This window comes from Uranotaenia lowii, chromosome 3, assembly GCF_029784155.1.
Source record: "Uranotaenia lowii strain MFRU-FL chromosome 3, ASM2978415v1, whole genome shotgun sequence".
Lineage (NCBI taxonomy): Eukaryota > Metazoa > Arthropoda > Insecta > Diptera > Culicidae > Uranotaenia > Uranotaenia lowii.
The window spans coordinates 226,899,101-226,911,496 of NC_073693.1; positions in this window are offsets into that span (position 1 = coordinate 226,899,101).

Genomic DNA, 12,396 nt, shown 5'->3' on the forward strand with positions numbered 1-12,396 from the left:
GACCTATGCGTTATTTTTAATAGTCATATGACATTCGGGCTTCACTATTATACTACACTTGAAAAAGCTAACCGAATGCTAGGATTTATCATACGTCTGAGCAAAGAATTCACAGATCCTGTGTGCCTAAGAGCCTTCACTGCTGCCTTGTTCGTTCAATTTAGGAATCCGTAAATCTAGTGTAGTGGCCATTTGAAGCTGTATGGGCAGCTCGTTTTGAAGCAATTCAACGAAAATTCGTGCGTTATGCTCTGCGTGATCTACCGTGGGAGAAACCTGCCGCCTCATGCACAACATTGAGTCCTACTTGGTCTTCAACCGCTGTCAGATCGTCATTACAATGATCAAGCCCTGATCGTAGCGAAGGGTTGTTTGGAATGAAATCGACTGTTCTTGGATACTTTCTCGCTGCTACATCTATGCTCCAGAAAGAGCACTGCGCAGTCGTGGTGACTGACCTTCATTGGAATCAAGAAGTACGCGCTATGGTAGTAACGACCCCTTGCGGTCTGTAAAAATAACCTTTTAGCGATATTATTCCTTCTTTGAGTTTGATGTTTCAACTACAACCTTCAAACGCCTTATTGAATCCAGCTTACGTGATCAATTAAGAAACAATTAACTTGAAAAGTTCAAAATGTGCAAAATATGTTAACCATAATATTAAGTTAGTCATTAAAGCCTAGTCCACACTAGGCAACTTGGACTGCGATTTCGGTTGCTGAGACTTGTTTATGTTTACATTTCGAGCTAGACAAAAAGATCATGTCTCAAGTCTCCCGACAAGTATGGGAGACTTTCAGCAACCAAAATGTAAACATAAACAAGTCTCATCAACCGAAATCGCACTTCAAGTTGCCGAATGTGGACGAGGCTTAAGACATTATTGTCAGATGGTTTTATTTTTATAAACAACAAACAATAAAGTTGACGTAAATCAGGCTTATGCTGTTTTGAGTTTTTATATCGGAACCTACATTTTGTACACCATTGCGTTTATTGTCAACTGGATTCGATGGTGTTTTTTCCTTATTTGAACATATAATAAAAATAAAATAAAATTTGGAATGGAAGGGCAGTTGGGTACTTATATTTCCACTTGAAAAGCTTACGAGAGGTATTTTTCCCCTTAAGAAATTCAAACTATATTCTGTTCTAGGATCATGCTCAGAATCGGAAAAAGATACCAAATTGACTTGAGTTAAACTAGCATGATACGAAATTCCAAACTGCTCAACTGTTTCCAATCCAATTGATGATTCTCTCAAATTTCATTTTTTTTTCTAGTTCACGCGCGCCAACTTGCACTTGACAGTTTTTTTTCTATCAGATTCGATGTAATGTATTTAAAAGTCAATCTACTCGATAACACCTCTGATCTTGTTGGGATGCTTTCGAATCGGATCGGAATCCATCGGCGTCGTTCGTTCGATGGCCAAACTCAACCCAAACTCAACCTTTCGTCGAGCGCTAAGTTTACAGCAGCATGGCGCCCAATATGCAGTCGTAGCGAAAATCGACGAAAATTAAATTACAAATTGCCGCGTGCGCGAGAAACCATTGCGATTTATTTTCCTGCGGGGTCTTCGACTAAAATGGTTAAATTTTTTTCCCCGGTATTTTTTTGGATGCCGTTGCTCATGTACATTGGCAGCTTTGACTGAAACTGGGGGGTTTTGGGAGATTGAAAGGGAGGCAAAGAAAAAGTTTTCACTCAACGGAAATCGAAGAAATATCAGTTTGAGCTGCTCAGGAAAACTTTGTCTACCGAAATCGTCGGATGAGGCAACCGATTCGTTCGGAGGAAACGGAAATGTTGCAAGATAACAAAAAAACACAGAAAATAGAACCTGTGAAAGAAAGATTCATCAACTGGCTAAAGCAGAGCGATATAGGGTTCTACAACTAGACGGGAAGCGACATTTTCGAAGAATGCTATTCGATAATCGAAAAGAACGTGGAACGAGCGACAGAAAAAAAAGTTAAATCAGTTGACGAGTTGAGAATTATTGTCAACTAAGCTTAAAACATTTATCACTTCATCATGGTTATCAAGTCAATAAGAAAGTCGCCGGGTTTCAGTCGAATGAAGTTGTCAGTTTTTGTGTGCATTTTAGGTATGCAACCAATGCAAAGCTGTCGATTTTTTCAAGTATTATGTTATTTATGTAAGAAAAAGTTTTGAGAAATTTTACCTTAACCATTTACTCTACTATCGAATATTTTATAATTATTTTACCGGTTATATTTACACGGCGGTGTTATAAGGCTGTTTGTAAAACACAAAGAATATCGTTGGTGCTTTGTTCTTGGATCTTAAAAAAGCCTTTGACACACTAAACCACGACATATTATTGTCCAAATTGAATGAATACGGAATAAGAGTTGCTGCTAACAACATCCTTCGCAGTTATTTATCGGAAAGGAAACAATTCGTAGCGATCGAAAATACTAGAAGCGATTTGAGAAACATTGATATTGTTGTACCCCAAGGAAGCAACATTGGTCCGTTACTTTTTCTTTTGTATGTAAACGATCTTTGTAATTTACCACTGAAAGGCACAGCTCGATTATTTGCTGATGATACAGCTATTTTTTATTCAGCTGCATCAACGAATGTTATAACTCAACAAATTGAAAATGATTTGAAGTTACTATCAAAATATTTTAAATGCAACTTGCTTTCTCTAAACTATACAAAAACCAAATATATGTTGTTTCGTTCTTCACATAAAAAAATACTGTCAAATAATGACCCAATTATGGATGGAATTGTTATTGAGAGAGTTCATTACTTCAAGTACTTAGGAATTTTCTTGGATGAAACACTTTCTTGGAGTTGTCACACAGAGAACCTAGTAAAAAAAATTTCTCCTTTTTGCGGTGTTTTGTGGAAATCAAGAAACTTAGTGCCCCAACATGTTCTTTTAAAGTTTTACTATGCATTTATTCAGTCTCATCTAAACTATCTTATTTTGATATGGGGAAGAGCCTCCTTGTCACATCTTCAAAAACTTCAGACCCTACAGAATAGATCTTTGAAAAACATCTTCAGACTACCCCTGCTTTTTCCTACCCAACAGCTATACTCTCTGGGAACGCACAACATTCTTCCAATAACCGAACTCTATAATTTGCAAACCGTTATATATGTTCATGATAATATACACTCGAGTAGCAATAACCAAAACCTTAATTTTACTACGGGATTAAGAACCCACAATACCCGTCAAAATAATTACTTGCAACGAAGCCGATCCATGACATCTTTAGGGCAAAAAATAATTTCTTTTATAGGACCTACAATATACAACGCTTTACCTACTGAAATAAAGACCATCAACAACCGTTCCATGTTTAAAGTCAAAGTAGTACAGTTATTAAAAGAAAAACTGAATCGTTAAAAAACTCGATCACAACCAATCAATCAATTTTTTTAATCAAATTTTGTTTGTTTTTGTAGCATCGTAGTTTTTTTTTCTCGTACTTTCAACTATTAATAAGTAAACTTAAGTAAATCTAGCATAATATTTGATTAGTTAACATTATTAAAAAAAAAAAAAGAAATGGATCTTGTTTAATTATAGCATACATTTCCTCGCAGTAAATAATAAACTTTTGTGTTCTCAGCATGATTAAAATTTTGTTCGCGTTGAAGTTTCTTTGTTTTGCTGCCAGACGTGCTGAGAACAGTAGCGTCCATTACCAGGGGGCTCAATTGAGCCTTTTGGTGTGGGGGAGTGTGGTGGGCCGCTACAAAAAAAAAATTAAAAAAAAAGAAAAACACATTGTTTTTAGACTATTATTTATTTCAGGTTGGGAGTTACAACTTTTAAGTCAACTGGAGATTCGACTATTTCAGGGGGCAATACGAGCAAAATGGTAATGTAATGGAACCATTTGTCAAAAGGCATGCTGTTTTTCCAAATAAAAAAAAATCCCTTAGTTATCCTAGTTTGAAAAGTTATGAATCATTCAATGCAAGTGTGCACAGCAAAAAAACATCTCATCCGAAATTCGCCGACTCGCTATGGTCTTCCATGGAGGAGATAAGGGCATAATGGCCACCTTAAGGAAAACGCTTATTTAACCATAGAGAACAGCTATAATATGTGAATTACATCATTGTTTTGTGTTCAGACACTCAAATAGTCTATTGCCTCTAATTCTTGAAAAATTGTGCTTCAAAACCTACCAGATCAGGTATAATTTATAAGCAATATGTTCAAAAACTTCCCAGCGATGGGTGCTAGAAAATATCTACTATGACAAAATTGAAGTGAAATCGTGCACCCAACAACCATAACCATTTAACATGATTTTCCAATAAAATTGATAATGGGTGTTAATTTTTTGAAAATTATTTGAAATATTCAATTTATGACATACATGCAATTGTCAACTATGCCAATTGCGGTGATTCCGTGCACCCATGGTGAAAAATATTTCCATTTTATAACAAAAATATTACCGAATAAGTAACAAAATAATATCAAAAGAGAAAAAAATTGAAATATTATGTTATAAAAAATTTACCAGTCATTTTGTCTGGTCACGGTTCGAATTGGTAAGTATATCAAATTTGCTGGTCTCTCTAGTGTTAATATCTTTAATATCTCTAGTGTTAATGTCTATTTTTTAAATACTGAGATGTTTAAGTGGTAATAGAGTTATTAAATAAATGGCGGATTGAATTTTGTTTAACAGCTCCAATCAGTTTTTTTTTTTAAATTTTGGATTTTGGATTAGACAGCACATGAAAAAAAATTGATTCATAGGGGCTCCCGTGTTAAAATTTTTCCGGACGCTCTGATGGTTTGATCCGGCCCTGTCCATGGTGGATAACAAACATACTTACATACAATAATTTAAATATTTAAGAAAAACTTTTTCTACGCGGCGTAAGGCGAATTTATCAGATTCGTGAGCAAATTCAAAGATTTCAACCATCGATGAAAGAAAGTTCCTATTTTATTACTAAACAATGAAGGCTAAACAAATATAACTAATCATTATAAAGATTTTGGGACGTAATTTCAAAAGCTACTTTTTAATTTGAAATACTAACAATGTTAAAAAAACAATGATACGATGCGGGACAAAGTGTCTTGTACGGTAAGAAGATTTCTCAAAACACGCTCTTGGCTAATTTTCTACACCTTTCATGCTTCCTAATCTAATCTATCCGTTTATAATTTTCATTACTTTCATTTGATATTCTTCCTGTTAGAATGTATACTTCACCGAAATGCCATTAATGATTAAATTAAAAATGTTAAAGAACTTAAAAATGAATAATCCAATAGTACCTACTAAAAATATTTTATTAAAGTTTCTATTGTTAACCCTTCATTTCATGATTTTTTATTTTTTCTCGAAAAAAATCTCAGTTGTGCGCAATGATGAATACATGAAGGGAAAAATAATGAAAAAATATTATTTTCACATATTTCGGTTATTTAGCAAAAATATTAATTGTTGCAAATTTGCAACAACATGAAACGGTTACACCTTTTTGTTCTTCACACTAGACAACTGGAAATAAATGCTTAGTTCTAATTTCCTTTACACTAATCATAGTTTTAGCACAGGAACTTCGCAAATCTAGATTTCTGGACACCGTGAAAGTTGAGAATTTAGCTGAGAGTATTTATGTATGTTGGTTAACTACCATGGGTGCACGGATTCACCACAGTTTCTGCCTAAGTATTTGCTTACATGCTTTCTTAGACCGACGCCATGGCTTTGTATAAACTGTTATGGAGTGAAGTATTGTAATATTTTGGAAAAACGAGCCAATCAGGTTACTCCGGCATCCGTGTATATACCTGGCCAGCTGGCAGCTGGTTAAATATTTTTTTTATATAATCAGTTATAAGAGGAAACACATCTTACCTGTCGGCTACTTATGGGATTCGAACCCAAAAGTTTTCTCGCCGATACCGGGAATCGAACGCAGCCTGGCACATCGAAACCAGACTCGCACCAGCTTATCCACTAGACCGCAAAGGCTCTCGAGAAATTAGCTGGGAGTAGTTATGCGATAATATACCACCTACTGAGGAACTTATTCCTTACGTTTGCTTGAAGGTGCTAAGTGGAAAGCTTCTTACCTATAAAACTTGTCTGAACATAACCTTGAAAAAATTAACACAAATCAATTCCAAAAACGTATTTAAATTGGTTCTGATAAAGATTCTAAATCTTAAATCATACCATAACTATATGCCAGTTTTAATAAACAAACTTGAGATTTGAAAAGCAAAGTCTCAATTTAGTTTTGAAGGAATGATCCAATTACAAATTACATTAAACTATTAAATATCATTTGTTGGAAAAATAAAAAAAAAACAGATTTTTTATTCTTCGGAATGAGCATAAGAATATGGAAAATGATTCTAAAATTAGAATTCAATCTTGAAATCAGTTTAATAATAAAATAGAAATAAAAATAAAACTTAATTCAATAACAAAAAGTTTCAAATTAAAATCCACTTCCAGAGCTTCCAGGAAAAGGTTGAACAGTATAAATAAAGAGCATTTTTCATCGATTCATTGTAAGAAACGGCTTATATTTTAGTAAAAAATAATTTGCATTGTAATTTTCAATCAAATCATTCATTCATCTCTAAAAAAAAGCAAAATAATACTTCAAACCTCGGTTATCGAATTTTGACAGATAGTACTGAATTTTTAATTGGAAAAATAAAAAAAAAGGTATTCGTTGTTTGTTATTAGATTTTCAAACTCTCTGGATAAAGCTTCGTTCTTGAATTTAAATCACGTTCAATATTTTAGAACTTTTAAAAATTGGTGTATGCTTATTTTGCAAGTTATGAAGGCATCTGACATTTTTTTTATTCATATTATGTATTTGTTATACCAACGGGCCGTGGATAAAAAAAATCAAAATAATGCGTTTTACATACGCTGAATCACAAACCCTAAATAAGTTAATTACTCGGGCCTGTCCTAGTTTAAGATTTGATAAATTTTGAACTTACAATATAGTTTTCTAGTTATTATAACGGTTAAGAGCAAAACTTTTATTTTTTTCACCTCGGGGGCCCTCTTTATCCAGGGGGGGGAGGGGGCTGTGCTATTTCCCCCATTCCCCCCTCCCTCTTTTAATACGGCCTTAATATGATAATAAATCATTAATACCGAAAACATTTTCACCGGGAAACAAATACACTATGGAACCCATACAACTAGCTAGGGTACTACCGTTGCATAATGTTGCAAATTTGCAACAATTATTGAAATCCCATTATATCAGAGAAAAAAACAAAAAAAAAATCTCAAATTTTGTTTATTATGTGAAATACTTTAGTGGGAATACGAAAGAGTCAAAAAAAAAATCTCTATATGAATTACACTAGGCCAAGAATTAAAAAAAAAACCTTTTTCCGTATTCCATATTTTCCAGATTCAAGTTGTTTTTTTTTGTACCTTTAAACCAGTGATTGAATTTTGCTGAGCATGAATTGATCAACCATCTCTCGCTCAACGCTTTACTCGGAAGCAAAGGTTGCTTTGAGGCAGCGAAAACGACAAAACCGATGATGTATACGCTCTCAACATGGCCCACCTTCATGAAGCATTCATTGTACATTCGAGGCAGCGAATCCAAAAAACCAAACGAATGGCTCTCACTCATCTCCTGTTACATTCTTGAGGGAACCGAATTCAAAAGGCACAGCAAACCCGAGTCTCCTCGTTTGTGCCTGGATCGAATACCCGAGGTTTTTCTGCTATTGCTATTATTGCACAGCAACCGCACGCAGGCAGCTAGTGTTTTCGTTTCTTTTTCCTCCCCCCTCCTTGCTCCATACGTTGCGGGCCTATACAATGCAATAAGTTCGGTTGTTGTCGTTGTTGCCTCATCCTTTGCGGCGAGGTTGAAGATGTTCTCCTCAACGACAGCTATCGGCTTGAGTCCATCAACTTCAATAACGTAAATGAGTATGTGTGCTTCGTCTTCTTCATGCATCTTATAGCAACCGCACGTTGAGAGAGTTCGTTTGGGGCAGCAAACGAATATATACTGGGTAGTATCTCTCAGAGCAGATCCTCCTCATGGGGGGAGGTTTGAATGAATGTATATGTATCGTCTCCTGTATAGCTATGCGAAGCTTCAGAGCGTGTATTTTGAATGCCTCTGATGAGAAAATTGGTGAGGATTTCAATCACTGCTTTAAACACTGAAATTAATTTTTTTTTAATTGAACGTGATCTTGAAGTTAAAAATATTATTTCCTGAATTATTAGCTGAATGTGAAATTTAGAACAGTTTTAATTAATTGTTGCAAATTTGTTACTTTATGAAACGAAGAGTTAATGCATTGCTTGACCGCAAAACATCATAAGAAAATATCAGTAACCAAACCCAATCAGTAATCAAACACCCCCCCCCCCTTCCTCCCCCTCCTCATGAGGCGGTATTTTCTACAGTTCTGACCAGAAATGATTAAAACTATTTCAACATTTATGATTGGTGTTGCTAAAGCTGAATTTTAAGCACAATTCAACAAAAATTCTTGTTTCTTAATTTACTTAATAACATTAAACAATCTTTGTCTACTTTTTCCGAGAACAGTCCTTACCATTCTTATTAAGGGGGGGGGTAGGGTCTAACGGGTATAAAAAAACACCATTTTCACGATTTTTTTCTAGAGCTATCGTTCAAACAAATGTATTCAAATTTTTTGCATCATACAAAGCATTGTTAAAAGAACATTTAGTAATTTTTTCGTAGAAAAATATTAAAAAATGAGCCGGTGACGGAGCACTTTCGAGGATGCCTTTTTATAAAACAGGATTTGCGGTGGACACTGTATCTCAGCACAGAATCATCTGAAGTCAAAAAATCAGAGCAAAATATTTTTAATAGATGTTTTTCTGGACCCCAACGTTTTTATTTAACTTAAAATATTTTTTATGAAATTTTTGTGGCTGTTTGAAGTAAAAACTTGGATTTTTCACGAAAAAATCCGCCATTTTTCACCTGTAAAATCTCATCAAAGTAAAAAAAAACAAAAAAGAAAAACGTTGGGGTCTGGTATTTAATATGTAGAAAATATGTTCCAAATTTGAAAAGAATCGGATAAGTAGTTTTCCAACGACGATGTCCACGGTCTTTAAAAATGTGCTTTCGAGAAAAACGCGTTTGAAGTTTCTGCTCTTGCTTTCTTGCAGTATTAGATAGAAGGAGATAAAGGCCTATAACTTCTACAGTTTTGCTTCAATTGACTTGAAAATTTGACACAACATTCTTGAAATGTTTTACAATAAGAAAATATAAAAATAAAAAAATCGATTTTTTGAAAGTGTAAGACCCTACCCCCCCCTTAAAAAGTTGAGTTCAAAGTAAAAAGCAATGCATCGATTTTCTCAATAGATAAATCTGATAAATAAATGTGTTCTTGGTAAAGTGTAGGTAAATGCTGAGGGTGAACAATATTTTTCAATACCTCTATTTGATGGTGTCTAATTATTTCTTGAATTGAATTTTCCCCCAACCTTTCATTCATAATCAACCGCAATAATAAACTAAATTTGTATGGATTCAAATACTCTTTATATTTTTCTTTTTTTTTTTTTTTTGTTTCGATTATAGTCGTTTTACCATCATTATGGCATTCGCGACTTTATCAACGTTACAGTTGGCGGAATGTTATTGAAAAACTTATCCGTTACAACTGTGTTCGATGTTTACTCTTGGGCTCGAACTCGCGGACATCTGCTCAGGAGACAACAGACTTGCCAACTGAGCTATATCACAAGCCCTCTTTATATTATTGATTTATCAAATATACGTCGATTCGAGATTCCAAAAATATGTCAGACGAAAACAAGCTCCAATAACAACAATTTAGATAATAGATCTTGTTTCAGTTGAACTCGGGCTGCCGCTTTTTAAGAGGTAATTTCGATGTTCGACAATCAAATAGTTTCAATTGGCCTATTTCTGCAGAACACTCCCCTCGATTTTGTCCGCGGTAAGCTGCACAAAACAAAAATCATCGAAAAGCACTAAAACCAAATTCTAGCTCTAGAACCATTATCCGAATGGTTCACGATTATCGCAACGCAATTGCCGCTGCCCCTGAACATAGGCAAACAAGTGCCAATGTGTGAATTGGCCGTTTAATTAAATCTTTCCGGGAAAAGGACATTATTTTCCGAAACGTGGCCCCCGAAAGAGGCACGGACGTATCTGGTGAACCATATAAAATAGTGGCACGCATCGGATTTAACGATCTGCGGAAACGGGGGCCGTTTTAATAGTAAACCCCGTCCGAGTCTGGGTCTGGGTGGCTGTAGTCCTACGACTATGGCAGCTTCAGCATTGTTGACCACATTTTGAAAATCGCACCGAGGATGTACGGATTCTAGTACATATTGGCCTAGGGCGAAAGCCCAGTTTTAATAGTGAAAATCAAACCAAGAACTTGCAAGATAAATTGAGGATTTATATAGCTTTGAAAATGTCTAATTTATAAGTCATCAAATCAAACCCGCGAAAGGAAGGGATTCTGACAAAATTTCATTTAAAAGTTTAAAGATCTGAATTGAATCATGGATCAGATAAAATACCAAGTTCTGTTGTTGGCTATAAATATCCTGATTCTGTTTCTGATCATGATCCCAATCGTTATTCTAATCCTGACCATGATAAGGATACCGATTGTAGTCCTGACTCGGTTCGGATCCTGCTTCTCGTCCAGATAAGACGTTTAAGTTCTTATATTTTATTTCGATTTCTCAAAATTCATCATTAAAGGTTCACTGGATGACAGAGTCTAGGGTGTGTCGAATTGCAACTATTTTCGAATTTCGAGAAGCCTGTAGTCTGAAAAGTTTCCTTTTTAGTCAAAATGAACGAGAATTTTTGAAGATTTAAAAAAAAAGATTAAATAACCTGAAGATAGATTTGAAACGCGTAAATATGTTCGTAGAATGCATTTTTTTTTTCATTTCTGTCACGTTTGTCATTTCTGTCACGTTTGTCATTTTTGTCATTTTTGTCATTTTTGTCATTTTTGTCATTTTTGTCATTTTTGTCATTTTTGTCATTTTTGTCATTTTTGTCATTTTTGTCATTTTTGTCATTTTTGTCATTTTTGTCATTTTTGTCATTTTTGTCATTTTTGTCATTTTTGTCATTTTTGTCATTTTTGTCATTTTTGTCATTTTTGTCATTTTTGTCATTTTTGTCATTTTTGTCATTTTTGTCATTTTTGTCATTTTTGACATTTTTGTCATTTTTGTCATTTTTGTCATTTTTGTCATTTTTGTCATTTTTGTCATTTTTGTCATTTTTGTCATTTTTGTCATTTTTGTCATTTTTGTCATTTTTGTCATTTTTGTCATTTTTGTCATTTTTGTCATTTTTGTCATTTTTGTCATTTTTGTCATTTTTGTCATTTTTGTCATTTTTGTCATTTTTGTCATTTTTGTCATTTTTGTCATTTTTGTCATTTTTGTCATTTTTGTCATTTTTGTCATTTTTGTCATTTTTGTCATTTTTGTCATTTTTGTTAAAATTTAACTAGAAATCCAATCGTCTGGTTTTAAGCCGAGCGCCTTGCAAATAAAGTTGAACCTCACTCCGTTCACATTTCACGGTTGCAGATAACAACTTTTTGGACGACTCACGTGGATAAGAGTTAAGCAGGAAATTTTGGCGCCAATTCTCTCAATCGAGTCGAGAAAGTCGACCCAAGCTTGAGTGAAATGTTGCACGCAACGTTTCGTCAAATGCTTCAACGCTTGCGTGAAACATTGTACAGCACATTGTGTAGCATTCATTGATATCGAACAAATTTATCCGAACTCAAACCACATGCAGAGGGCAGTGCAATGAAAATAACAATATTTTGAATATGTATGTTTATGCAAAAAATCGTGTGGTACTTTGTCATTTTATGGTTATTTATTCTCCAATAGTTTTCAAATGGCAAATTTTTTGTCGTTTGATACAAAACCTTTGCGTTGGAAATAAAAGTGTTGCTCAACACTATCTCAGTCTAAATCTGAAAAAAAAACCTGAAAACTGAATGCAGAAATTTGAAATCTGAAATCTGAAATCTGAAATCTGAATCAATCTGAAATCTGAAATCGGTAATCTGAAATCGATAATCTGAAATCAGAAATCTGAAATCTGAAATCTGAAATCGGTAATCCGTAATTTGTAATCTGAGGTCTGAAATCTAAAATCTAAGTCTGAATCTGAAATCTTGTAAATTTATTTTTCGGTATATCGGTGAAATGTAGTTCTAAAATTGATAAAGATGGATAGAGAAGTGAGAAGAAAATTTACAGGTGTTGAAAAAAGCGAAAGAGCATTTTTGCGAGGAAACTTATTAATCGCTCTTTTCAACATCTGTAAAT